This window comes from Dasypus novemcinctus, chromosome 19 (genome assembly GCF_030445035.2).
Source record: "Dasypus novemcinctus isolate mDasNov1 chromosome 19, mDasNov1.1.hap2, whole genome shotgun sequence".
NCBI classification, from domain to species: domain Eukaryota; kingdom Metazoa; phylum Chordata; class Mammalia; order Cingulata; family Dasypodidae; genus Dasypus; species Dasypus novemcinctus.
Genome location: NC_080691.1, coordinates 62,318,746 through 62,344,268, shown reverse-complemented (window position 1 = coordinate 62,344,268; position 25,523 = coordinate 62,318,746).

The window sequence follows — 25,523 nt, the reverse complement described above, 5'->3', positions numbered from 1 at the left end:
CCTTCCCAGTAATGGCACTGTACACATGGAGAGCTGACACAACAAGATGATGCAACAAAAAGAAACACAGATTCCCATGCTGCTGACACCAGCAGAAGCGGACAAAGTAAAAGATGCAGCAAATAGACACAGAGAACAGACAACTGGGGTGGGGGGTGGGAAAGGGGAGAGAAATAAAATAAATAAATCATTTAAAAAAATAGTTACTGGCAGCGGACTTGGCCCAGTTGTTAGGATGCCGTCTACCACATGGGAGGTCTGTGGTTCAAACCCCGGGCCTCCTTGACCTGTGTGGAGCGGGCCATGCACAGTGCTGATGCACAGAGGGAGTACCATGCCACACAGGGTGTCCCCCGCGTAGGGGAGCCCCACGTGCAAGGAGTGCATCCCATAAGGAGAGGCACCCAGTGTGAAAGAAAGTTCAGCCTGCCCAGGAATGGTGCCGCACACACGGAGAGCTGACACAAGATGATGCAACAAAAAAGAAACAGAGATTCCCATGCCACTGACAACAACAGAAGTGAACAAAGATGCAGCAAAATAGACACAGAGAACAGACAACTGGTGGGGAGGGGGGAGGGGAGAGAAATAAATAAATAAATCTTCAAAAAAAAAAAGTTACCAAGGCTAAGAGATATAAAATGGAGTCAGAAGGTCATTCTGGTGGTTAATCTCATGCAAATATCAGCCAGATATCACAAACTGCCAAAGTATGCATAGCCATAACAAACAATGTTCCTCAAAACCATAAGGACATCTGAAAACCAGAAACAAACCACATGATAAGAACTCAGTAAACTCTAATCTGAAGGACATTTGGAGCATTCCAAATACCTACCAGTCACAAACTGGTAATATTTTCCTTTTTCTTTAAAAATCTTTTCCTGGAAACACCAAATTGGGAGATGATTTGGGTTGATATCTGAGTCTATGCTCCAAAATTGCAATTTAAGATCAATAAAAATCTTTGATGTTTTGTAGCTTTGTTATTTCTCAGTTGCCATTCTGAAGATAAGCTTTAGTAGCTTTGCCTCAGCATGTATTTTATTTTAGGTAATCACTTATTTACTCCTCCCTCTTCTCTTTCTCCTGCTACTTCAAATGAAGAGTATCGATAGATAGGTCATATTTCAGTTTAAATTTGAATTGGAAGTATGTCTAATTTGAAATCAAATGATATTATGGAAACTGAAGATACATTGTATGTTTCCTATATGGGGGCAGAGTTTTGCATCCTAGACAAAAGTAAAAATGGATGATAAAAGTAAAAAGGGCAAAGATTTTTTACATAATATGTGGGCATATATGTTTCCTCTACAGATCCAACTTGAATCTGTTCCACCCCATCCTGAACCCTAGAGAACTGACCCTTACAAATTGCATTAACCAAGAAAACTTGCCCTCTGGATTAGGACAATGGGAGGAAATAACAGAATATCAGAGACTGGAAAAAAAGACATCAAAATATTTATTCACCTGGAAGCCTCCTTCATGAACCAGTTTTGGAAATAGCTTTGTCCTCCTACCATACCACAGCTTTTCTCAAGTGACCACCTCATATTCAGCTATAGCTATTAGCATATTCTGGAAAACAATCTCCCTTTGTCCCCTCCAACCTGTGGATCATAATGATTTACCATTATTGCTAGTCTTCAGGTACTTCTCCAGTTTTTTAATTCCTTAATCCTGCAGAACTCTTGGTAGTACCTGTGCTGAGTACCTTTGCCATATGTCCATGCACCACCAATATTGCCTTTTCTGGAAATCTTGCTCAATGCTATGATATTTCACTATTAGAGGTTCATTCCTTCCTATCTCAAAGATTATTCAATTTTCATAAATCTACTAAATTTCAAGAATTTTTATTTTGAAATATACCAAATAACTACAAAATTAGGTAGTACATAACAAGGCTTCCAGTAAATAATTCATACAGAACTTAAATGACTCATAACTATCACCACCTAGTAAATTAATAGCTAGTATTTTTCCAAAAACACTTGGGATATTCTATGTGTTAGGGGGATGATAATAGGCAATAAAAGAGAGAGGAAAATGGGACTATTTTATTTATAATGCTTCATAAGCATTTAGAGTGCCCAAAACATATGTTCAAAACTATATTCTGAAATGCAGCAGGGATATATTAAAGCTCAATATAAGTAGTTATGGGTTTCAGCCATTTTCTAAATTTAATTACAAGTCTGTGTTTCCACTGGAAAATAGATTAAATTAGACAATTTCAGAATCTTTTCTAATCCTACTATGTAAATTATCTATACTATACTGCTAGTCATTGGCAAGTGAGATTGATACAGTGACCAAATAATGATTTCAAGGTCCTCATTTCTTTTTTTTTTTTTTGGTTAAGATTTATTTATTTATTAATTTCTCTCCCTTCCCTCCCCACCCCTGTTTTCTGTTCTCTGTGTCTATTTGCTGCATTTTCTTTGTCAGCTTCTGTTGTTGTCAGCGGCATGGGAATCTGTGTTTCTTTTCGTTGCATCATATTGTATCAGCTCTCTGTGTGTGTGACACCATTCCTCGGCTGCTGCACTTTCTTTCACGCTGGGCGGCTCTTCTTATGGGGTGCACTCCCTGCACGTGGGGCTCCCCTACGCGAGTGACACCCCTTCATGGCAGGGGCATGCCTTGCATGCATCAGCACTGTGCATGGGCCAGCTGCATATGGGTCAAGGAGGCCCAGGGTTTGAACCACGGACATCCCGTGTGGTAGACGGATGCCCTAACCACTGGGCCAAGTCCGCCACTCATTTCTTGTGTAAGACCCAGGATGTCTCTAGAAGGAGAACATTGGATAGTGTTGAATAATGTAGACTCAGAAGTCACACTACTAGTGCTGGAATCCCAAATTTACCACTAACTATGTGATCTTCGGAAAATTAATAGAACTCTCTGCAACTTAGTTTGATCATTTGTAAAATAGGAATGCTAATCCTCTTAGAATTGTTTTCTTACACACAAAGTGCCTAGAATGCTGCTCATTGTATTATTATTTTTCTTGAACGTTTCACTATAATATTGAATCAGAACAAATCATCTGGATCCTTTTCAATTTTGTAAGAATTATAGACATGGTCCAGGATAAAAAAAATTACACCTATAAATCAAGAACTCAAGAACCCCTTTTTGGACATAGGATAAAATTGTATGTTTTAGGGAATTTCTATTTTATAGTATATGAGAAGTAATCTTTTACTGTGATGGGTGGTGTCCTGACTAGAAGCAAGCAGAAGTACAGGAAAAAATTTGTCCCAGACATCAGAAGTAGAGCTGAAAATCAGAAAATGAAAGAAAGGAAGGCTCAAAGCTAGAAAAGGAGTAATTTTATTAAAGAACTGAATACCCATATATAATAAGAATATAAAGGTGCTTAAGCAAAGCTATTATTATTGAAAAAAAAAAAACTTCAGTAAAATTTCCTTTACTGAAGAAGGGCTGAAGCCTAACCACCTGAGGCATCCTGGGCCTAACCAGGGGGCTTCTTTGGGAGCCACAGCAAATAAACTAGAGTACATACTAAAATATAAAAGAAAATCCAAAAGAAAAAAAGGTACTGCTGTTTCTTGGTCTGATAGTTAAGGACAAACTTAAACAACAGAGAAAAATGATAAAAAAAACAGTTTCCTGTTGAGGAAAACACAAAATTACTGAACCTCCAAAATAAACACATTTATACCATTCACAAAGTTTTGTTGGTGAGGGAGTACATGTGCAGAAGAATTTTGAGCTTTCTTTAGAAGCCACCCATGATTAATATTCTATATGTCTCATTCACACATTGCATCCAGTTGATTCAGGAATTCGGCCACTGTTGATGCTATAGACCAAAAAAAGGCACACCTGTTGAATAATGTAGGGGTATAAAGGAGGCTATATCCATTTTTTTATTATAAGATTTTACTCCTTACTTTCTGCAGGATCTAGTGCCCTTACTCTTATTAATCATCAATGTTATATTTCAACAGAATTAATCTTCTATTGGTCAGTTAAATTATTACTTGTAAAAACTTTGTAAACTAAATTATCCTCTAGAGTTTCAATGATCAAAATGGTGATACTATAAAAATTAAATGGTAGTTTTACTAGACTTTTAACTTAAACAGTTTAATAATTCTCTGGAAAATTAACGTAAGTTTCTTAAGAACATGGCTTTTAAAATAAAATAAAAATCCTCTAGTAACACAAAAAAAATACCCTCTATAGTACAATACAATTACAATATAATGAATGTCTCTGACAGTAGGAAAGATATTTCCATGTTCACTAGTTTCTTTATGTATATATACTAAGATGATTCCTGTGAAAGTTTTAAAAGATGTACAGATAAAAGTCCATATCCAGCTTCCACAACATCATAGGAAGTTGTTCTTTTACAACCTAACACACTTTACATGGCATACACTTTAAAATTTCCTAACTCAACTATATCTAAAATAATTATTAATACTTACCAACATATCATGTAATATATAAAATCCCATGAACCAGACTATGATTCCATTGACTTATTAGTAATACATAACATGCTTCTTTCGTTATATGTAAAAATGAAGAAAAAAGCCCACATCTTTCAGATTGTAAATACTTAATACATACATGTTGATTTTCATGTTTTGCTAACTTAGTTTTCCCAATTATGACTTCCTCTAAAGAAAATATATGTAAGAAACTAGTTATATTTCAATTCATCACATAAATTTTCAATGAATATCCTCTGCTAGTGCTTTTCAATAACTCATTCTTGGCTCCTGTCCTTCATCCTGAAAAGCTCTTCTTTCTCTGAGGGTAATTGTAGACACCTCCTATATCTAGCTATCTGTGACAATAAAACACATGAAATTATTTGGCTGATTAGTGGATCTAAAATAGTTCCAAGTGATTATACTTTCCATATTTCCTCTAAGACTTCCCACTATCTCAGTCTTTCAGATAAATATGAGTTATAAAAGTATCCAGAGTGGATGCCTAGAATATAAAGAAATTAAATAAAACATCAATATTTGTTGTGTAATGATAGCCAAACAGTCTCATCTGCTGGGAATATGTGTTCAAGGTAAAACAAAGATGATATATTTGCATGGAAATGTAAAATCTGGCCTTATTAGTGTAAATTAATTGGCCAAGTTTATTGGTGGCACAAGAAAATTCAAAAACACTGACTTTAGTTATTAAATCTGCCTCTTCTCAGTTCAATTTTGATGTAGCAACCAAAAATTTGCTTGCACATTTAGAACAGCATTCATGAACCTAGCCATTAAGATTTCACCCAACAAGGCAAATGCTGGAATTTAACTTTCTGGAAAAGTCAATGCTAGTGCTTTCTTGCTAGTAAGAGTAGAACTCTTTTGCCATTTAGTCACTTAAGCAGCATATCCCTATGGCTGCTTCTTTTCTAATTAAAAGCATGATCTTCTATCTTCCCAACCTCATCCCAGGAAACTGACACCTTCCACAAATTCCTATGAGCAATGAGAAAATATACATGCCAGAGAAAATATAAAAAGAAAATATCTAGATGACTAGATAACAATAGAATACAAAATCCAAACTATGCAGATATGCTAGTTGTCAGCAATCTCTTAGGTCATTCTATAGATTAGTTTATTAGAATATTTGGATTAATTCAAATGGATTAAACTCTCCAAGACAGTTTTCTCCCCTTCAGAAATCCCTAGATATAAAAGCCTTAGGTCTTGCCAAGAAAATTAGCAAAGAACAAAGTGTTATTTAAAAAGCCATCAACCCTGTAATGTTAAAAGAAAATCTTAAAGTGGAAATTATTTTTAATCATCATATAAGAAAATATACTGGTAACGGAAATATTTCATCCAAATGAAGAGAGAACCAACTTGAAGTTCCCTTATCCAACCACATCACCACATGACAGTCTTATACTAGCTGTTAAGAGGCATAGAGGCAGAGAGCAAAAGGACTGGGAATAATACTGAAATTTACATGCTGTTTCAGTTTTCTAGGTCACCAAAAGCAGTACCATGAAATGGACTTTGTTGAAACAATGTGAATTTATTTATGATTAGAATCTGGGAAGAGTGCCCAAGTAAAGTCATCATCAAAGTGATGCTTTCTCTCCAAAGACCATCTATTGAAAATCCTCCCTCCCTCTCCCTCCCACTCTCTCCCTTTCCCTCCCTCTCTCTCCCTCTCCCTCCCTCTTCCCTCTCTCTACCCCCTCTCTCTACCCCCTCTCTATTGCTATCCCTATTTCTATCTCTACCTCTACCTCTATATTCAATTAACTTATAGAGGACTCCAATAAGAGGATTCAGACCCATTCTGAAAGAGGTGTTTCACATGTTATCTGGAGTAGCCTCATAAAAAAATGTCCTACTAACAATGGGTTTTCATCCATAGGAATGGATTAAATTTAAGAACATGATTTTCTGGTGGTATATAGAGCTTCAAATCACCATGTGCCATTTCTTGAAAAGACAGGTAATAGTAGCTTAGTAGTTCTGAGTTGAGGTGCAAATTTTTCATCAAAGTCTTCATCTGAATGAGCTGGAGCCATGAAGATCTTCTATTTTGAAACACACATGACAATTGTTTCCATGAGCAGCCACAACATGTTCATTTGTATTTTGATCTCATATATGGGTATGTCTTAATTTAATCAATTAATCAATTAATTCTCAGTTGGATCAAAACTCAACTTAGATAGAAGTTCAAACTGACTCTTCAACTTTGTAAGTTTCCTCACTAAATACATAAATGAGGTTGAATATATCTGAGTGTCCACCTAACCTGGGAATTCAAATAACTTGTCCTCTTTGTGGATACATTTCAAATAATCTAACTCCTATTTTAACCTTTCAATTACTTCCATACTCTTTTGTTTGATTCACTTGTATATGTTTCTTGTGCTGAGACAGTGTTTCCATTAATAGATAAGCTATATAGATTATAGCTACATAGCTCAATAGATAGATCACAAATGAAATAAATTATATATAGAAATCATTATCACCATTATTGCAACTGGCTGTAGGGCCAAAGTTGGTATTTATGAATTATTTTCTCTACTATTTTTCTGTGTTAACATTCCTTCAATTTCAGTCCAGTATCAATTAAGTAATTGTTTCTACAGGAAAGGAATTGCTGCTTTTCCAATAGGGGACTTTTCTATATCAAATAGCTAAGGACTTTCTCTGTTATTTCATAACATGGCCTACCATAGTCCCATTTGATCATCTTAATCTCCACATATATTGAATTTAATAAGGAATCTTCTGTGCCATTAGTGAAATAGACAAAATAGACACATAAATGTCCATCTGAACTAGCTTAAGATCTTTATCACATGAAAAACCCCACTAAAAGTTAGAAGTTTTCACCTTATCTTATAAGTGTATTAAATCCTACAGACATAAAAGTACTATGCATTAATCATAAAATTCAAGGAGTATATGTAAACAATATGCCTTTTGTATTGGTAAGTGAAAAATATGTAGCAAAATTTCCTTGATTTGAAGAGCAATGCCTAAAAGTCCCTGATTGCAAGACTTTCAAAAATTTTAATGAAGAAGCAGTTCATTTTCATGAAATTTCTTTCACATAATGCATTTGATACTTCATTTTCATGTTATTCAGATTTCACTAACATGATGTTATCAGTGTTTGGACCAAACCATCATCCTTTGGGATGGCTGATAACATCAAGTTTTCTGTGGACTAAATTATGACTCAGATCTAGAAAACAAATATAAACATAAGGCATATGTCTCTATGTTGCTTTCACATGGATGCAAAAATTCCTGATGCTTTCTGCTTTTCTGAATTAGGTATAAGTATTTATTTGATCAAATAATGCCCTTAACAGACACAAAACTGAAATTAAATGCTCCAATAAGAATAATTTGAAAACTGCATCTCATGTATTTATTGCTTCAAAATATGCAATGATGCATAGAAAATTTCTCTTACCATCATCTATTGCTAATCTAGAAAAATAAATATAGATATTATATTTATCTCCTGGAAAACCAAGATTGGCTTGTTTTGCAACAGATCTCCCAATAAAAACAACAAGAAGACTGAAAAAATGTAAAATGAATGTGCTTAAAAGCATTATATAAATAACAAGTAATCAAAGGTGTCTGGGGCTGATATTTTGTAGAGAAGGGAAACCAGAGAGCTAAACCCTGCACTGGGGTCTCTTTTCTTTAAAGATATGTGGTAATTCCACATATGACACGAATGCCTGAAAATCTGAATGGAACTTTCTACAAACTGCTTACTCTGGGAAACAACAAATAGAATTCATTTTCTAACAAGGAGAAGCCTTTTAAAAAAAAAAAAAACCAGGTTTTGTTTTGTGACCACATAGGGCTTTACTTTAAGTAAGGGTAAAAACATAAGTAGTACTCAAGGGAATTCAAACACAGCTTGAATAATCTAATTCCTTGTGTGAATTGAAGTATTTGGGATATTTATTTCCTCAAAGCTAGCTGCCAGTGAAAAACAATTAAAATCATAAAGAGGAAGAAATGATTAAAAATATTAAATTAGATCTACAAGCTTTAAAATATAAAATCTGGCAACTAAACAAAACTAACAAAGCATAGAAGAAGATAAGTTCTGATTAAAAAGCAAGAGCAATAGAAACATATACATAGATGATTAAATAATGAAAAAACAACCACTATTTAAAACAAGTGTATGTGTTTCAAGAATTGCATTACAAAAATGGCTAAGAACTTTACTGAAAGAAATTTGAAAATTAAAATACAAAATGGCTGAAATTAAAGAAACTGTTGGGTTTAACAGCACATTGACACAGTTAAAGAGAAGCTTAGCAAATTGGAAGACAGTTTAAAAGAAAATATGCAGACCTCAGCAGAGAGATGGGGGAGGAGTGAGGGGGCTGTGGTGCAGGGCATGTTGGAATCTCATATATTTTAATGTAACATTTTTTGTGATATATGTATCTTCAAAAAATACAATAAAAATAAATACTCATTTTTAAAAGATGGACAATATAGAATATAATATAAGATGACTTAAAGGGCACAGTGCAAATCTATAATATACAGTTAATTTACTTATAATTCCATAAGGAGAAGATAAAGATAAAATATAGTGCAAATATTTAGAAAGATAATGGAAGAAACATTTTTCCAAATTTTGAAAGAAATCAAGCTGTAATTTCATGGAGTGTTTTAAATATTATGAAGCATAAAATAGAAAAGGATGGAATTTTCAAATAGGGTAACTTAAATTAAAAATATATAGCATAATAAAACTGCAAAAAAGACAAAGATCTTTGTTTAAGGGCATATTGTACAAAAAGAAATAAACTAGATAAGCAATTAAAACAGAAGATAAAAGTATGATATATTCACAGTGTAAAATGAATATAATTTCCAGTTTTATATATATGTCAGTGAAACATCATTTATAATTGCAAGGCAAATATAAAGATATTTTATGACTAAAAAAAATTGAGAGAATTTGTCACCAACAGACTTATACTATAGGAATCTCTAAAGGCTGATCTTTAAGAAGAAGAAAAATTTGTTCAATTGAACACAAAGAAATACAGGAAAGAATCAAGAATATTGGGAAGAGGAAATATGTGCATGAACCTAAATGAATATTAATTCTATAAAATAATAATAAATATAAACTAATAGGAGATGCTAGATTTAAATACAAATACAACATGAGAATATTTTAATATGAATGAATTCATTAGTCCTATTTTAAAAGGAACTCAATGTTATGAGCCTTATAAGAGAAACATCATAAATAGTACTAAAAGTGAAAATAAAATAATGGAAAATATGAAGCATAAATTCTAACCAAAAGAATATTTTCACTCTACAATAATATATTATATAAAAATATAATCAAGGCAAGAAGTATTTCCAGAGATAAAATTATTACAATGGTAAAAAAAATCAATGTGACAGAAATATGTAGCTTTTGTGAATTGAATACATCTAAAAACCTAGCCTCAAAATATTTTTTAAATCCTTGACCTACCATTTCAAATCAACAATAATAATGGGAGGTTTAGCAAAACTCTCAGTACCTGCAAGAATATGCACATAAAATATTCATAAGGCTTTAGAATATTTAAAGATCATTAGCAAACTTGACTTATTGAAATAAGAGAATGCACACAACAGCTACATTCTTTTCAAATGCACATAGATTTTCTAACACTGATCATATTCTAGGCCTTAAAGAAATTCTCAACAAATATCAGAGAATTACAATCATAAAGCAAGTCTCAGAACAGCATTAATGTTATCTAGAAAATAAAAACAAAAAATAAAAAATTCCCAAATGTTTGAAAATTTAAAATGTTATAGACTAGCGATAGTGACCAGACTCAGACTCTGAATAAAGTTCCAATTGAGAGCTTTATTAGCTACCCAGCAACTGCCTCATCCCATGCAGAGGAGAGAGCAGCCCTGAGTCATGGGGGAGGGGGGTGGAGTTTGCTTATATAGGCCTTTAGGTTCAGGGCAGGGTGCAATAGCTCAGCAAGCAAGCTTGTGCAGAAGCAGGTGTTTGCGGTTAATCAAGCACTGGGAATTCTATCAGGGGAGATAAGCGGTTGGGGAGTTTTTGTTATTTACAAGGGTCTGAGTCAGGTTGGCCTTTTGGCAGGGGCTGAGGAGACTTTCTACAGGAGGAGGCCTTGAGATAAGGTTTTACAGTCGAGCAAGCTTGTTACAGAAGTGAGATATATGTGATTAGGGTGCTGTGGAATTTTTCTCTCAGGTGGGGGTGGTTACAGGCTCCTACTTCTCCACATTCCCTACTTCTCTTTTGGGGAGATTCAAATCTTTGAATTTGAGTACTCTCCAGTGTTCTGCATAGGTAAGCTTTGGTATGGGGTGTTCAGGATTAAGACCTTAGCAGTTTGCACTCTCTCTCACATAAATTGAACTAAATGATTGACTATTAGTGGGCCGCAGGTTAACAGCAATAATAGGAGGAGTAAGGGGCTTGAAAGGGCAGTGATAAGGGTTGTAAGCCATGGGGACTAATTAAATAAACTTTTATACTAATTTTTGGTGGCTGACTGAGCCTTTTCTCTTTCTAGTCATTTCTAGATTAAGTTTAAGCTTTTTTTTAAAAATGATGCCGGAGTGGTTAGCATAAAAGCAACAAGTTTTTCTTAAAGCTAAGCAGAGGCCTCCTTGTTTGAGGAATAGTAAGTGCAGTCCCCGCCAGTTCTGGAGGACTACCTTGGCTAAGGAATTAAGTGCCTCTTTTAAATGTGAAATTTGATACTCAAGGTTCTTGAGGTCCTGGGTAACTAGGGTTGACAATTGGTTGACATCAGAGTGGCTTTTTAATGAGAGCTGCTGATCTTAGTATGGTTAACCCAGCAATGCTCAGCCCAATTAGAAGGGGAACTAGGACTGGGGCGCTCTTGTACCGGTGGTGCTCAAGACTTGATGTTTCAAGATATTCTCTCTCAGTTTTTTCAGAGAAGTAATGTATGGGCTACTATGCCTCAGTTTTTAACATTTCTCCCTTTTTGTTTTAGTCGAGGTGACCGTGCCTGTCTTAGGTTGCCCTCCTTTGAGAGTCTTACCCATCATTGGCTACTGGCCAAGCTCTTCGACTTGGGGAAGTTATGGAAGTGCTTTTGCCAGCACCAGATCACTTACATGTCCCACGGCTGTTATCCTTTGAAATTTCTTCCAAAAACACCATCCAGCACAGGTGAAAATTATGAGCAACAGAGCAAACATGATTAGCCCTATTCTCAAAGCTGACAGGAAATGCCGTGACTTGCACTAATTGACTGGGTTAAATTTTGTAATATATGAAATCATGTTGGCCGCTGCTGCGGCACTGCAGGCGGGTCACTGCAGGCGAGTCGCTGCCGGGGATCGGGCCTACGCCACGGCCGGACCGGGGCGGCAGCGGGCGGCTCAAGGCTTGGGGGACGCGTGGTTCGATGAAAGAAAAACCACGGAGACGGGGTCTATGCGCAGGTCTGACTTTATTCGGGAAGTACATGAGGTTTTATAGTGTCATGGAGGCGGGGAGGTTGTGGGAGGGGCATGTCCGCGGGGCAGCCGAGGATTGGCTGCAGAGGCAAGGGCGGACCTACGGTTTATGATGTAAGCCATTGATGGCAGAGGGGGGTTGTTTCCGAGGTTGTGCCGGGGCGGACCCAGGATGAGGGCGATTGGAATGAGGCGGGGAGAACAGCGATCGGCTGGGAGGGGGAAGATAACAGTGGCTGGGAGGAGGGGCGGAGGGAGGCAGCAGCACAAACTGCTGCTGAGAAGGGCCACAATACAGAGGGGTTACGAGGAACAGGCGGGCAAAGTGTAAGGAAGCGAAAGGCAGGGTGGGAGCAGGGGACAATTGTTCCCTCTTTCGAAAATAAGAACGCACAGGTTTTGCGGGATTGACATTTTGTGGGGAGGAAAGATGAGGGGGGGTGAGAGGAGGGGAAATAGGAGAGAAAGGAATGAGGAGGGGCTATCGGCAGGGGGCGTGGGGGCACGAGGGGGGCGTGAGCAGAGGGGAGGGCGGCTGAAATGCCCGATTCCCCATGCGGAGGGCAGGGAACCCATGCCCGCAGCTCGAGGCGACCACGATGGGCCCTATCGATGGCCGCCTCCTGCCACCTGGGCGTGCCGGGCCTCCTCGGGAAGGGGATGGCTTTGGGAGAGGACTAGGACAGCTGTGGCCAAGAGCCTTTGCCGCTCTTGGTGCTGGCGAACGGACTTGCGGATACAGCAGGCGAGGCCTAGGAGGAGGAGGAGAAGGAGGAAAAGGAAGGCATAGAGGAGGAGGCTGGAGGGTTGGAAAAGGGAGAGGAATTTTTGGAGCACGTCTCTAAGGAGGGAAGCTGAGAGGGTTGGGGGCTTGATGGATTCGAGGGTGAGGATGTGTTGCTGGAGGGAGTGGGTGTAGTTGAGGAAGGAGGTGTTGTAAGAGGAAAACATCCATTGGCGTAGTGCAAGGCGGGCGGTCACCGACGAGTTGACGGGGTGGGGGGTTAAGCAGAAGCTAGAGAGGGGCCAACGGGCATCACAGGTGGTGGTGGCTATGTCGTAGAGGGCGGCAACGTCAGCGGCGAGCAGGTCGATTTGCTGCTGTAGGTTGAATAAGGCTTGGTGGTGAAGGTAGTTGATGTTGCTTTGGTCGCCGAGGGCAAGGGCTGCTGCTGTGGATGCGTTGATGAAGGCGGAGGCAGTGCCAGAAGAGACGGCAAGGGCCGCCGCCGCGGTGGTGGCAGCTGCGAGGGATGCGAGGACGGCAGCAGTAATGGCGGCTGTGATGCCAAAATCTCGGGGGTGGCGAGAAAGGGGGAAATCTACCAGCTGGGGGGCAACCCAGTCGGGGGAGTCAACGGGGAGCCACACAACGCGGGGCTGCATCACCAGAAAGGCGGAAGGGAAGGAAGAGTTCCAGTGGTTTGCGAGGCTGCAGTTGGTGAGGGTGGATTCGGACGGAGGGGGGCATAAAAGGAAATAGTAAGGGTGTCGAACGAACGGGGTGGAGGTGAAGGTGACGTTGGGGGGAGGGGTTGCAGGCAAGGAGACAGTATGGGTGATAACCGAGACGTTGGCGTGGGAGACAAGGCAATTGGGGTGGCAGGTAAGGGCGCGGAGATCGAAGCAGGTGTGGGGGTTGCACAGGGACATGACGCTAAACGTGCGGGGGACCAGGGGGGAAACTTGGAAGGGGTTTGCATAGCAGGGGGTAAGGTTGTGGGGGTCGGAGATGTTGCAGGGGGCTCCGTGGAAGAGGCCACCAATGCGAGGCGTGGGGTAGAGGCAGGGGGTCCAAGGGAAGGTGGGAAGGCGGGCCGGCAGGGTGTCGGCGTGGCAGGGCTGGACGAGGGGCCGCATGAAGGGGTGGGAACTGGGCATGGGGGCGGAGTTGGTGGGGAAAAGCCAGGGACATGTGACATTGAGAGCGGAGGCGTTGAAGGAGGAGTTGACGTTGAGGGGGGAGGTGGGGGAGAGGTCAAGAAGAGTGGCATTGGTGAGAAAAAGGCAGGAGTTATTGCGGGGGTTTACGCACAGGGAAAGGTTGGTGACGAACTGCAAGGCGTCGAGGGGAATAGGGATGGAGACATTTGGCAACGACGAGGAGACAGGAAGGGCGAGGGGGTCGCAGCTTTCTGGGAGGAAGTCGCAGTTGGGGGAATACATGGTGGGGAAGGTGGGGGAGTGAGGGGAGAGAAAGAGGAAACCAGGCGGTTGGAGAAGGGCAGCCCAAAGGGGTGTGGCCTGGGCTGAGGAGGCTAAGGAGAGCATAATGATGAGAAGGTGTAGGAGGCAGGGGGTGGTAGGAGGGCGCCGGGCAGGGGAGGCGCGAGCACGACGGAGAAGCTGGAGAATTTGCTGCTCGATGGAGGCATCTTCAAGGGAGAAATGGCTCAAGCGGCGGACAAGAAGACGACGTCGACGTCGCTCGCGGCGGGAGAGAGCTGGCGTGGTCCCTGCGGGTGATGGCGCAGGAGGGGCAGACTCAGGTGGGCTCGACTGGGCAACTGGAGGTGTCATCTGCAACGACAAGAGGAGAAAGACCTCACGGGGGGGGGGTGAGATGCGGAGAAGGGCCATCATTACGGCGGGGGGGGTCATCAGGGGGAAGGGGGTCGGGAGGTGGAAGGTCGGCAGGGCCGTGTGGGGTGAAGGGCTTGACAAGACGAGCAGGGATCCAGACAGGCTGGGGTGCGGATTCCGGGAAGACGCAGGCAAATCCTCGCCCTTGGGTGAGAAGGGGCACTGGTCCAGTCCACTTGCTAGTGAGAGGGTCGCGCCAGAGGACGATAGGGGCTGGAGTGGGCCGGTAAGAGGGCCCCCAGTGCTTGTGGACGGGCGAAAGCCCCTCAGAGTCAAAGGTCATCAGGTTGTGCTGGATGAGCACTTGCGTGACTGTTTCACGTGGGGTGAAGCGGGGTTGAGTCTCTCTAGTCTTCTGGACGAGGATCTTGAGGGTTTGGTGAATTCTTTCAACAAGTCCTTGGCCTTGCGGGTTGTATGCGATGCCGAAGTGGTGGGTGATGTAGAGCTTCACAAACTCGGCAAAGGCGGCGCTGCGGTAGGCGGGGCCATTATCTGTCTTTATGTCCCAAGGGACTCCCATGAAGAGGATGGCTTCCCGGAGCGCTTGAGTGGCATACTTGGCAGACTCTCCCGGGAGGGCGACGGCGTAGCAGAGGTGCGAAAACGTATCGATGGCAACATGAAGGAACTTCCATCGGCCAAAGGAAGCGACATGTGTGACATCTAATTGCCATCTAGAGTTGGGCCGCAATCCGCGCGGGTTGACACCCTGGGGCTGGAGTGGCCCCAGGGGCAGCAAAGGTGCGCAGGAGCGGCACGCACGCACCAGATGTTTGCATGTCTCGATGGGAAGTTCTGGGAGGAGTCGATGGAGGGCGGGTGCACCAAGATGGAAGCGCGCATGCAAGGTCTTTGCCTGGTTGATAATGTCTCCTACGGCAGCTGCGGGGCTGAGGGCATTGATGGAAGCACCTTGGGCGGCCTGGTCAGCGAGATGGTTGCCGTGAGCCAAGGGGCCTGGGAGGCCTGAGTGGCTCCTAATATGGGCAATGAACCAGGGTTGTCGCCGCCTCTCTAAGAGGAGTTGAAGGTCAGCTAAGGCTAGGTTGATGTCCCGGTTGCCGATGCTAGCAGGCGGCAGGAAGGCCGCAAAGGCAAGGATACGAGAGACCTGCAGGCAGTAGAGACTGTCCGTGAAGATATTTACTGGCTGGTCCTGGAGATATCGGAGAGCCAGAGTGACGGCTTTCAATTCGGCCACTTGGACAGAGCTGCTATGTCGGCGGGCGTGGCAGAGGGGTTGTGTGGAGTTGGGCTTGTAGAGGACTACAGCAAAGCAGTGCTTGGAGGCATCAGTGAAGGCGATGGCGGCGTTGGGGAGTGGCTTGGAGGACGGGAACGGGAAATGGTCAGGAGCTGCGACGGGGAGCGTGCTGAGGCCTTGTATGAGGCGGTGCTGGGGGAAGTGATTATCGAATGGGCTGGAGAATAGGAGGAACAGTGCCTGCATATCTATGGAGTCCTTTAGCAAGTGAGTGACCTGCTGAGTTGTAAGGGGCCAAATGATGACATCTGGATGACGCCCGTAATGGTGGGTGGAGGGCTCAACAAGGGCGATGGCGAGCTGCGCGAACAGGATGGATTGGGGGGTGATTCTGCGAAGCTTGCTTTTAGCTAAATGGACCCACAGGAGCGGACCGTCCTGCCAGATGAGGCCAGTGGGGGTCCCACGGGTGGGAAGGACGAGTCCTGCAAATGGCTTGTCTGGGTCTATTCGCTGGAGCAAGCAGTCCATTAGGGCAGAGTTGACACAGCTCAGGGCGCATTCTGCTTCATACGACAGGGTGACCCTCTTTGTGGGTGCCTGTGATGGTGGGCCAGTGGTCTGAAGAAGCTGAAACAGAGGCTGTGGCTGATGTGTGGTGACTGGCAGCGACGGGCGCAGCCAATTGAGCTGGCCACAAAGCTGTTGGAGATCATGGAGCGTCACGGTTTTGGGGACGTTTATAAGCGGCGCCATGGGCGTGACCGTTTCCGAGATTTCAAAGCCCAAGAATTGAAACGGTGGGTGGAAAACGGCTTTCTCTATGTTGATCTGAAGACCGATATCTTTCAGATTGGAGAGAAGACTGGCAACTATAGCTTGTAGTTTTGGCTCGCTCGGATGGGCTAAAAGGATGTCATCCATGTAATGCACGATAGTGGCCTCGGAGGTTAAGGGCTCAATAGCAGTAGCCACAAACAGCTGGCAGATGGCAGGGCTGTTCTTCATGCCTTGGGGGAGGACTTTCCACTGATATCGTTTGGCAGGCCGGTGGTGGTTGGGCTGGGGAACAGTAAAGGCGAACCATGGGCGGTCATCCGGATGCAGGGGGATAGAGAAGAAGCAGTCCTTGATGTCGAGGACTGCCACATACCAATCTCGCGGGAAGGCTGACGGGTGAGGCATGCCGGGCTGAGGAGAGCCCATGGGTTTGATGTGCTTGTTAACCTCTCGCAGGTCGTGGAGGAGGCGTGGCTTGCCAGATTTTTTTATGATGAAAAAAATGGGAGTATTGTATGGACTGGTGGAGGGCTCAACATGGCCAGCACGGAGCTGCTCTTCCACGAGGTCCTGAAGAATAGCTAGTTTCGGGGCAGTCATAGGCCATTGCTCCACCCAAATGGGTTCCTCTGTGTCCCATTGCAGAGGAACGGGTGCTGGAGGTCGAACGCGAGCAACGGCCAAAACTATTGGGGGGGCAGCAATGGCTGCGAAGTAAAAAGAACGGCGCCTGACTGGTGAAGAATGTCGCGCCCCCAAAGGACTTGCTTGATATCCCTGAGAACCAGGGGACGGAAGAACCCTGACTGTCCATCAGTGTCATGCCAGGTAAGATCTTCAGCCGCCTGTTGCGAGGAGGACTGGCCTGTGGCGCCTATGATGACGGGTCCGGCTGTGAGTGGGAAGTCACGAGCTTGGGAAAGTGGGATGCAGGAGATTTCGGCGCCGGTGTCAAGAAGGCCGTCCATCCACTTTCCATTGACCTTGATGGTGAGGCGCGGCTGCGAAGCGGGCGACATGGGAACGGACCAGTGGATGCCTACGGGCGGGGCTGGCGCGGGGTGATTGGAGCCTCTTGGTGGCGGGGCTGAGGCTTGCCCCGCTGCCCTTTAAAGGCTGTCTCGGAACACGGCAATCGCGAGCCCAATGATACCCTTTTCCACAGCGCGGGCAGGGGGTGGAGGGCGGCCGGGCGGCAGGAACAGGGCGCGGTGGTGGCACCATAGGCTGGACTACGGGTTGCGGCGGAGCCGGAAGGTTGGGGCACTCACGAGCGAAGTGGCCCAATTCGCCGCAGCGGAAGCAGGTGTTGGTTGTTTGAACTGCCGCGACAATAGCCGCTGCAAGCGCAGATGCTTGCCCAGAAACTCCGGAGCATGTGAGGACCCAGTCTTGGAGTGGCTTGTCACGAAGGGGACGAATGATGGCTTTGCAAGCTGGGTTAGCCCCCTCTTGCAGGATGTCCTTAACGAAGGACTCGCGGGCTGCGTTGCCGACAACTCGCCTCTCTGCAGCGGCCTGCACACGAGCTACGAACTCGTTAAACGGCTCCTCGGGTTTTTGGAAAAGCTTCACGAGGGGCTCTGGGGCGGCCGCGGTGCACGAACGGAAGGCTCGGAAAACACAGTCACGGAGCTGGATGAAAAACCCAGGCGGGGTGGCAGTGTAGGCGCTGGGATCGCCGTAAGGGCCGAACCCGAGAAATGCGTCTGCAGGGTAATGCACACCCTGACGAGCATTGTCGGCAATCTGACTGTCGATCAGGACACCGAGATGGGCTCGCCAGTCAATGAATTGCCCCGGGGAGAGAACCGCTCGGGCTAGAGAGATCCAGTCGTAAGGGATGCAGCGAGGGATGGTCATACGCTCGAGAATGTCTTGGGCATGAGGGCTGGCAAGGCCATCCTCTTTGATCGCGTTGCGGAGCATTTGGATGTCTTTGGGAGAGAAGGGGACCCACGCTTGTGGGTTCTGCGGAGTGCGAGCGGGATTGAGGGGGAACATCTGAGCCAGAGGCGGAGTGGGGGAGGTGAGAAAGGCGGTGTCGTACGCTGGTGGAGGAGGATTCCCGATGCTCCCGCTATTGCTGGAGCAGGCGGGAGGTGAAGCGGGCCATGAAGGTGAGGCATTGGTGGTGCCACCGGGCGCCGGCCAGGAGGGCGCGGCAGCAACGGTGCTTCTGATTGGCCAAGATGGCGGCACGGTGACGTCACGCCTGACATCACTTCTGGCCTCGGGCCAAGATGGCGGAGTGGCCACGTCATTTCCAGGTACAGGCCAAGATGGCACCGGAGGCTCTGCCGGTTTAGCCGAAAATGGCGATCGGCAGGCATCCGGGACGGGACCGGATGGCGACGAGACAGGAAGAGGTGGGTAAAGGCGGGAAGAGGGCGCCGAGGAAGAAGAAGGAGGAGGTGCACCATGTTGGCATTGTTTGCAGGACGCGGTGGGGGGGGAAGAAGGCGGGGGGTCGCCATGTTGGTTGGGATTCGGATCGGAGGCTGTGGGGGGATCCAGTTCGAGCGCGGCCTCTAGCTGGGCGGACAGAGAACGAGTATCGTCGTCTCCATCAGGATCGCAGGTGAGAGGGTGGCTAGGCTCACAGGCGAGAGCAGAGGCAGGGGAGGGCACACCTTGGAGACAGGCGCGGATAGCGACGAGGGTCGGGATAAGGCCGGGGGGAAACTGCTTGCGATCGTGCTCCATAGCGGACGTCACCCGCTGAATTAGACGTTCATAGGTCTCTGGGCTCCAGAGAGCACAGGTGGTGAGCCAAGGATTAAGGGGTAGGAGAAGGTCCCAGTACCGCTGTAGCTGACGGAGAGAGACCTTCACGTGGTGAGTCTCTAAAAGGGCCGCGAGCAAGCGGACTTGAGGAACCTGACGGGATGAGAGGGAGGCCCCCATCGCGGCAAAGGGCTCAGGAGGGGGGTGAAGGGAGCAACGCCGGAGAGTCCCTACCTTGAGCGGCGGCACGGGAGGACGGCGATGGGTCCCGTGCGAGGTTCAGCAGCGGGCTGGCCAGACGAGGGGCCGTAGCTGGGGTCCCTGTTCGGGCGCCAACTGTTGGCCGCCGCTGCGGCACTGCAGGCGGGTCACTGCAGGCGAGTCGCTGCCGGGAATCGGGCCTACGCCACGGCCGGACCGGGGCGGCAGCGGGCGGCTCAAGGCTTGGGGGACGCGTGGTTCGATGAAAGAAAAACCACGGAGACGGGGTCTATGCGCAGGTCTGACTTTATTCGGGAAGTACATGAGGTTTTATAGTGTCATGGAGGCGGGGAGGTTGTGGGAGGGGCATGTCCGCGGGGCAGCCGAGGATTGGCTGCAGAGGCAAGGGCGGACCTACGGTTTATGACGTAAGCCATTGATGGCAGAGGGGGGTTGTTTCCGAGGTTGTGCCGGGGCGGACCCAGGATGAGGGCGATTGGAATGAGGCGGGGAGAACAGCGATCGGCTGGGAGGGGGAAGATAACAGTGGCTGGGAGGAGGGGCGGAGGGAGGCAGCAGCACAAACTGCTGCTGAGAAGGGCCACAATACAGAGGGGTTACGAGGAACAGGCGGGCAAAGTGTAAGGAAGCGAAAGGCAGGGTGGGAGCAGGGGACAAAATCATATCTGAGTAAATATTCTTATTATTGGCTACATGAATTTGATTTTGAGACATTTCTAATATTTTTTTAATTCAATTATCTCCAGAGAGATATTACTTTTATGGCTTAGCAAATGATTCTTAATTTTTTTCTATTCTATATCAGATGAATTATAGGCAAGAGGAGTAATTTAAAAGTTGCTTTCATTTCAATCACATTACAATCTCCTTAACAAGTTTATATTATACAATTGATTTTCAATATGTAGAACAGCCAATTCTAGTTCATTAACTCAATTATTTAACTGTTTATTAATGTGATCTTGGCTATGCCGTAAATCACTAGCATTTTATGCTAATCATGCCATGTGTTGTGGAGTCTGTACTTTTATGTAAAATTACCATAGCAGTAGCAGCAGCTGTAATGATTCCAATCAGTCTCAAAATGCTTATAATAAGCAATTCAATAAAGCATTTAGTCAGTTTCAAGAATTCTTGTACCATATGTAGCAATAACTGCCTTTCAGGAGATGACTGCCAAATCCGCATCATTCTCACAGGTATCCAGATGCCTTTTCTTCTTCTGGCCATCGCTATTGTTTTTTCATCCTGTAACACACTTTCTGGTAGACATGTATACAAGGCACCATTTTCATAAAACAATGAGTTATTCTTAATAGTTACTTTATGAGTCATGAAAACACATGGATCTTTAACATAGGCTTTAAAATGATATGTTTAAGGGTTAAATACTGTCCTGTTTTATTTATATTTCTCAGCCACTCACACAGAGGGGCAATTCCAAGAAATATTTTCTACAAACTCTTTTGCAGGTCATGACTATGAGTGCTATTAGTTCAAGGGCTAGTATTCACTTTTCTTGGCAATGTTAACAGTTCCTGCTACAATAGCATAAGAAGAGAGCACACAGGCCCAAAGCCCACAGGCAGACACAAGCTGCAAGCTCACAGTTCCAGAATCTGCAAAGCCAATGTGATGCATGGCAGCAATTGCCACAGGTTATCTGAGGGCTCATTCTTCTCAAGAGCAGGAGGGACTCGACATTAGTTATTGGCATTGGCGAGTAACAGGCAGCTAGAACTGCCGGGCTAGGTACCACAAGGTTTGGTACTCACAATGCCTGTTTTTTACAGTGGAGCCACTGTCTTTTTTCAGGTTTTAGTGGTAGGGTCCTGGATCTTCACAAAGGCATCTGTGTTAACAGTTTTAAAAGGGATGTTAGTGGGGTGGGCAGGGACATGACAGACAGTCACCTGTTACTACTAGCACATATTCCGGATGCTTTTTCATAGATTTCAGGGTGATTTACAATAGTCCATCATTTCTGTTTTGCTTTTAGTATTTGCAACCCACCCCTGGATAGGGATGGCGGTTTTCAGAGTGACCAGACACTATTGGGTTAAATCTTTCACTTTTAGCAGGACCTCTTAAGCTGCACATAATTGCTTTTTTATATTGTACTTTTGGCTTCTTTCCAGAATTGTGATTAAAACCTAAGGGGTACTTGTTTAGAATTTTGCCATTGTCACAAACTCTACTCAAACCAAATATTGTTGCTTGCTACATTTAATTCATAGGCTAAGTTAATGTCCACAATTTACTTTTTTTCTATCATTTAAAGCAGTTTGCTGGAGGCTTTCCCACTTTTATGAAGGATTTTTTTTTAATTAATTCACAATGGCTTCAATATTTGAGCTAAATGAGGGACGAAAGATTTTTAGTATTTTAATAATATTACAAATTCTATTAACATGAGAAATATTGTACTTTATCAATTACAGCAGAAAGTATAGTTTTATCTTACTCAACTAAACAACACTTAAGAATTTGATAGAGCAGCAGGGACTTTGCAGCCTGTTCTAATTGTTTGCATAGTTCAGAATCTTAAGATAAGATACTACTGTCTCTGATGTTTCTTTTAATTTTGAAAAAAGGATTACTGGTTAGTAACATTATCAGTATGGTCTTAGGCACAGATTTCTTCTACACAGCCAAACCACCATCACCATGCCAGGAGAGATGGTTGGGCTATGCACATAGCCCTGAAAAGCACTGCAAAAGTCCATTGTTGGTTTTTTCACAGATGGAGGAATGCAGGCTGGCCTGACCTGTTCAAGAAGACACTAAAGAAAGTCTTAGCAAGTTTTAAAACAAAGTGATAGCGACATAACTGAACATTAACTTTTTGCAACAAACTAACAATATTTGGACTGCTGCATACTACAGTGTTGTTATTTTAATTTACGATAAGAGGTTGTTTCTGTGACACATACTTTTTTATAATAATTAAAACCATAATTAACTACATTGTACTTCTGTTTAATATTATGCTGAAGTATTGGTAAATTTATACACTCAAGTATTCATTTGAACCTTTTATTCATACAACTTTAACTAATAGAGGGTTAAAGAAAAAACCTGTGAATTTTATAACACTTTTAAATGCTTTGCATTAATTTATAACATATTAAATGAACTCAACTATTACTTTAATTTTTTTTTTCAAGGTAAAAGAACAAATCTTTTGCAATTAGGCTGAAATAAAAAGCTACTTTTCAGGATTTGATTCTGAGAAAGCAGCCTTGAGCATTATGTTCTTTTAAAAGAGATAAAACCTTTTCTTCTTCAAACACTGAGGAAATAGCACAAGAAGCTATTTTGATAAAACAGACTTTTTTTTTTGTATACTGATTATTCAGGAAACTTTTACCACAACAGACTAATGACTTGAGAGATTTTGAGAAAGAACAAAATTTCCAACCTTGCATCAGTATACTACCCGATACCAAACTCTTCAAAACTCTACGGACAGACCCACCAAATTTCACTCAACCTTAATCACAAAAATGTCCCCTTCACAAACCTTCTACACTTTCTGCATTCACTCAGGCTTCATCCCACACTCTACTGTTCCCAATAATTAATCATTTTACCTCAGGACAAAATCTTCTCCTGTTTCCTTAACACATTCCATACATCCCACATACATAAGTTACCAGGCAAACTTCTTATAACATATAATTACCATTAACATTAAACTTTTCTTCACTTTAAACTCAGTAGCATGCAATACCAAAAACAGTCTCCCAGAAGCAAGTTGGCAGGGGAGGCTGGTCGCCGACAAGCCTTCCTGTTATAAAATTACCTTTTATTATTATTATTATCAATTCAGTTTTTGTTTAATAGTGACTTTCTGGATTTGGCTATTTAAAAACTTTAATTTAAACAATGCTTCGTTAAACTTTTTATAATTATTTATAACTATATAGACTATAATAATACTACTTTTGTTGTAGAATTTGAGAGAGGTTCAATCATTTGTGTATAGAAAGGTCAGGACTCAGGAATGATTTTGAGAATGAAAAATGGTTTATTGACTGCCAGCCAGACTCGGGTGCTTTCTGTTTCAAACCTGAGTTCTGAACAAGATTTTCAAGCTCCTTCTATATAGGGTGGGGAGTCAAATGGTGCTTTTATCAAAGAAAACTACTTTCTTGGTTAGTTAAGTCTTTGCCTGAACACCAGGTAGGTTTTGAATTAACATATCGCTCACACCTCAGATGAGCTTGAATTAGCATCTGCCCACATTTCATCTGGATGCAACTTTGAATACACATTCAGTCTTAATCCTTTCTGAACATTCAAAGCCTTTATTACTTAACTGGATTTCTAGAGACTAGGCACACTTGGATATAGAATTAGATGATTTTGAATTTATGCACAGGCTATATTATATTTTTTATTTGAGGCCAAGTCCAAGTTCCCTTAAGTTTTGGCATTACCCCTATCAGAGTTTCCCTGGGCTGACTGGTATGTATAGAGTTTGCATTGCTAAATTGCCTCCTGAGACTGAAGTCATTGCCGTGGTCACCAAGAGCAGGACTGCAGCCTCCCACCATTTTATAGTCATAAGTCAGGACAGACAGTCTAGGTTAAGGTTTTCTCTAAAGAGACAAAGAGCCTCCCACCCATAGCCCACATCACTTTAAGACAAATTTTATTTTCACAGAACACATTCTCTTACTTAAAATTACAACAATATCTTCTACAATTCACCACATGCATTTACATTTCATGAGTTTATGAAAATTAGCCATCCTATTTTAGGGTAAAACACACCTTTTTGAAAAACGTATTAAATTTCACTTAGCATTTCCACAAATTTTTAACTTTCTTTAATATTCATTTTTTTACATCCTTCATTTTATTCCATGAGGAAAAATGAACTATTTATTTTAATTTAGGCAAGAACTATTTTTTTAATGAAAAGACAGTAATTTTGTTAAGACTTACAATTTTTGTCATTGTAGAAATCCCATTAACATTCAAACTTATGTATTAATATAATCACTTATTTAATATTTAGCTATTTCAATAGAGCTCTTTTAAAAATATTTATTAATTTATATCACCATCTGGAGGTATCAAAATACACACTTATATTGAACAAACAGACAAATACAAAACAATTACAACACATTAGCAGAAACATACAGTTTACAATTGACTCATAATTCTTCACAAATTACAGAGTACAGAAATACAAAAAGACAAACAAGACAGACTAAGAGACAAACCAGACAAACTGAAACGGAGTCAAGAGCAACGTCTCGCTCTGACTGGTGGGTGGGATCTATTCGCTGCATCCAGCAGATCCACTTCCCCACAATCCAGACTCTGCAGAGGTTTTCCAGAAAACAAAATCACCTAGGGTCATCCCATTTGCTGATCCTGGGCCCAGGAACTCCTGACGCTCCCCAGATAGAATTTAGGTGGAGATAAGTTCTAGAGCCAGGCGGAATCCAGGGTGGAGGAACATCTCTCCGAGGCCTTCCCCTAGACCACAGATCTGTCCCCAAAATGTACCCATTTTCCTGAGTCTGAGGAGATCAACCCCACTGGAGTGGGGGATCTTGTTGATCTATCTCGCTGGGGCCTCCTAATGTTATAGACTAGCGATATTGACCAGACTCAGACTCTGAATAAAGTTCCAATTGAGAGCTTTATTAGCCATGTGGCAACTGCCTCATCCTATGCAGAGAGAGCAGCCCCGAATCACCAGGGGAGTTTGCTTATATAGGCCTTTAGGTTCAGGGCATGGTGCAATAGCTCAGCAAGCAAGCATGTGCAGAAGCAGGTGTTTGTGGTTAATCAAGCGCTGGGAATTCTATCAGGGGAGATAAGCGGTTGGGGAGTTTTTGTTATTTACAAGGGTCTGAGTTAGGTTGGTCTTTTGGCAGGGGCTGAGGAGACTTTCTACAGGAGGAGGCCTTGAGATAAGGTTTTACAGTCAAGCAAGCTTGCTACAGAAGCGAGATATATGTGGT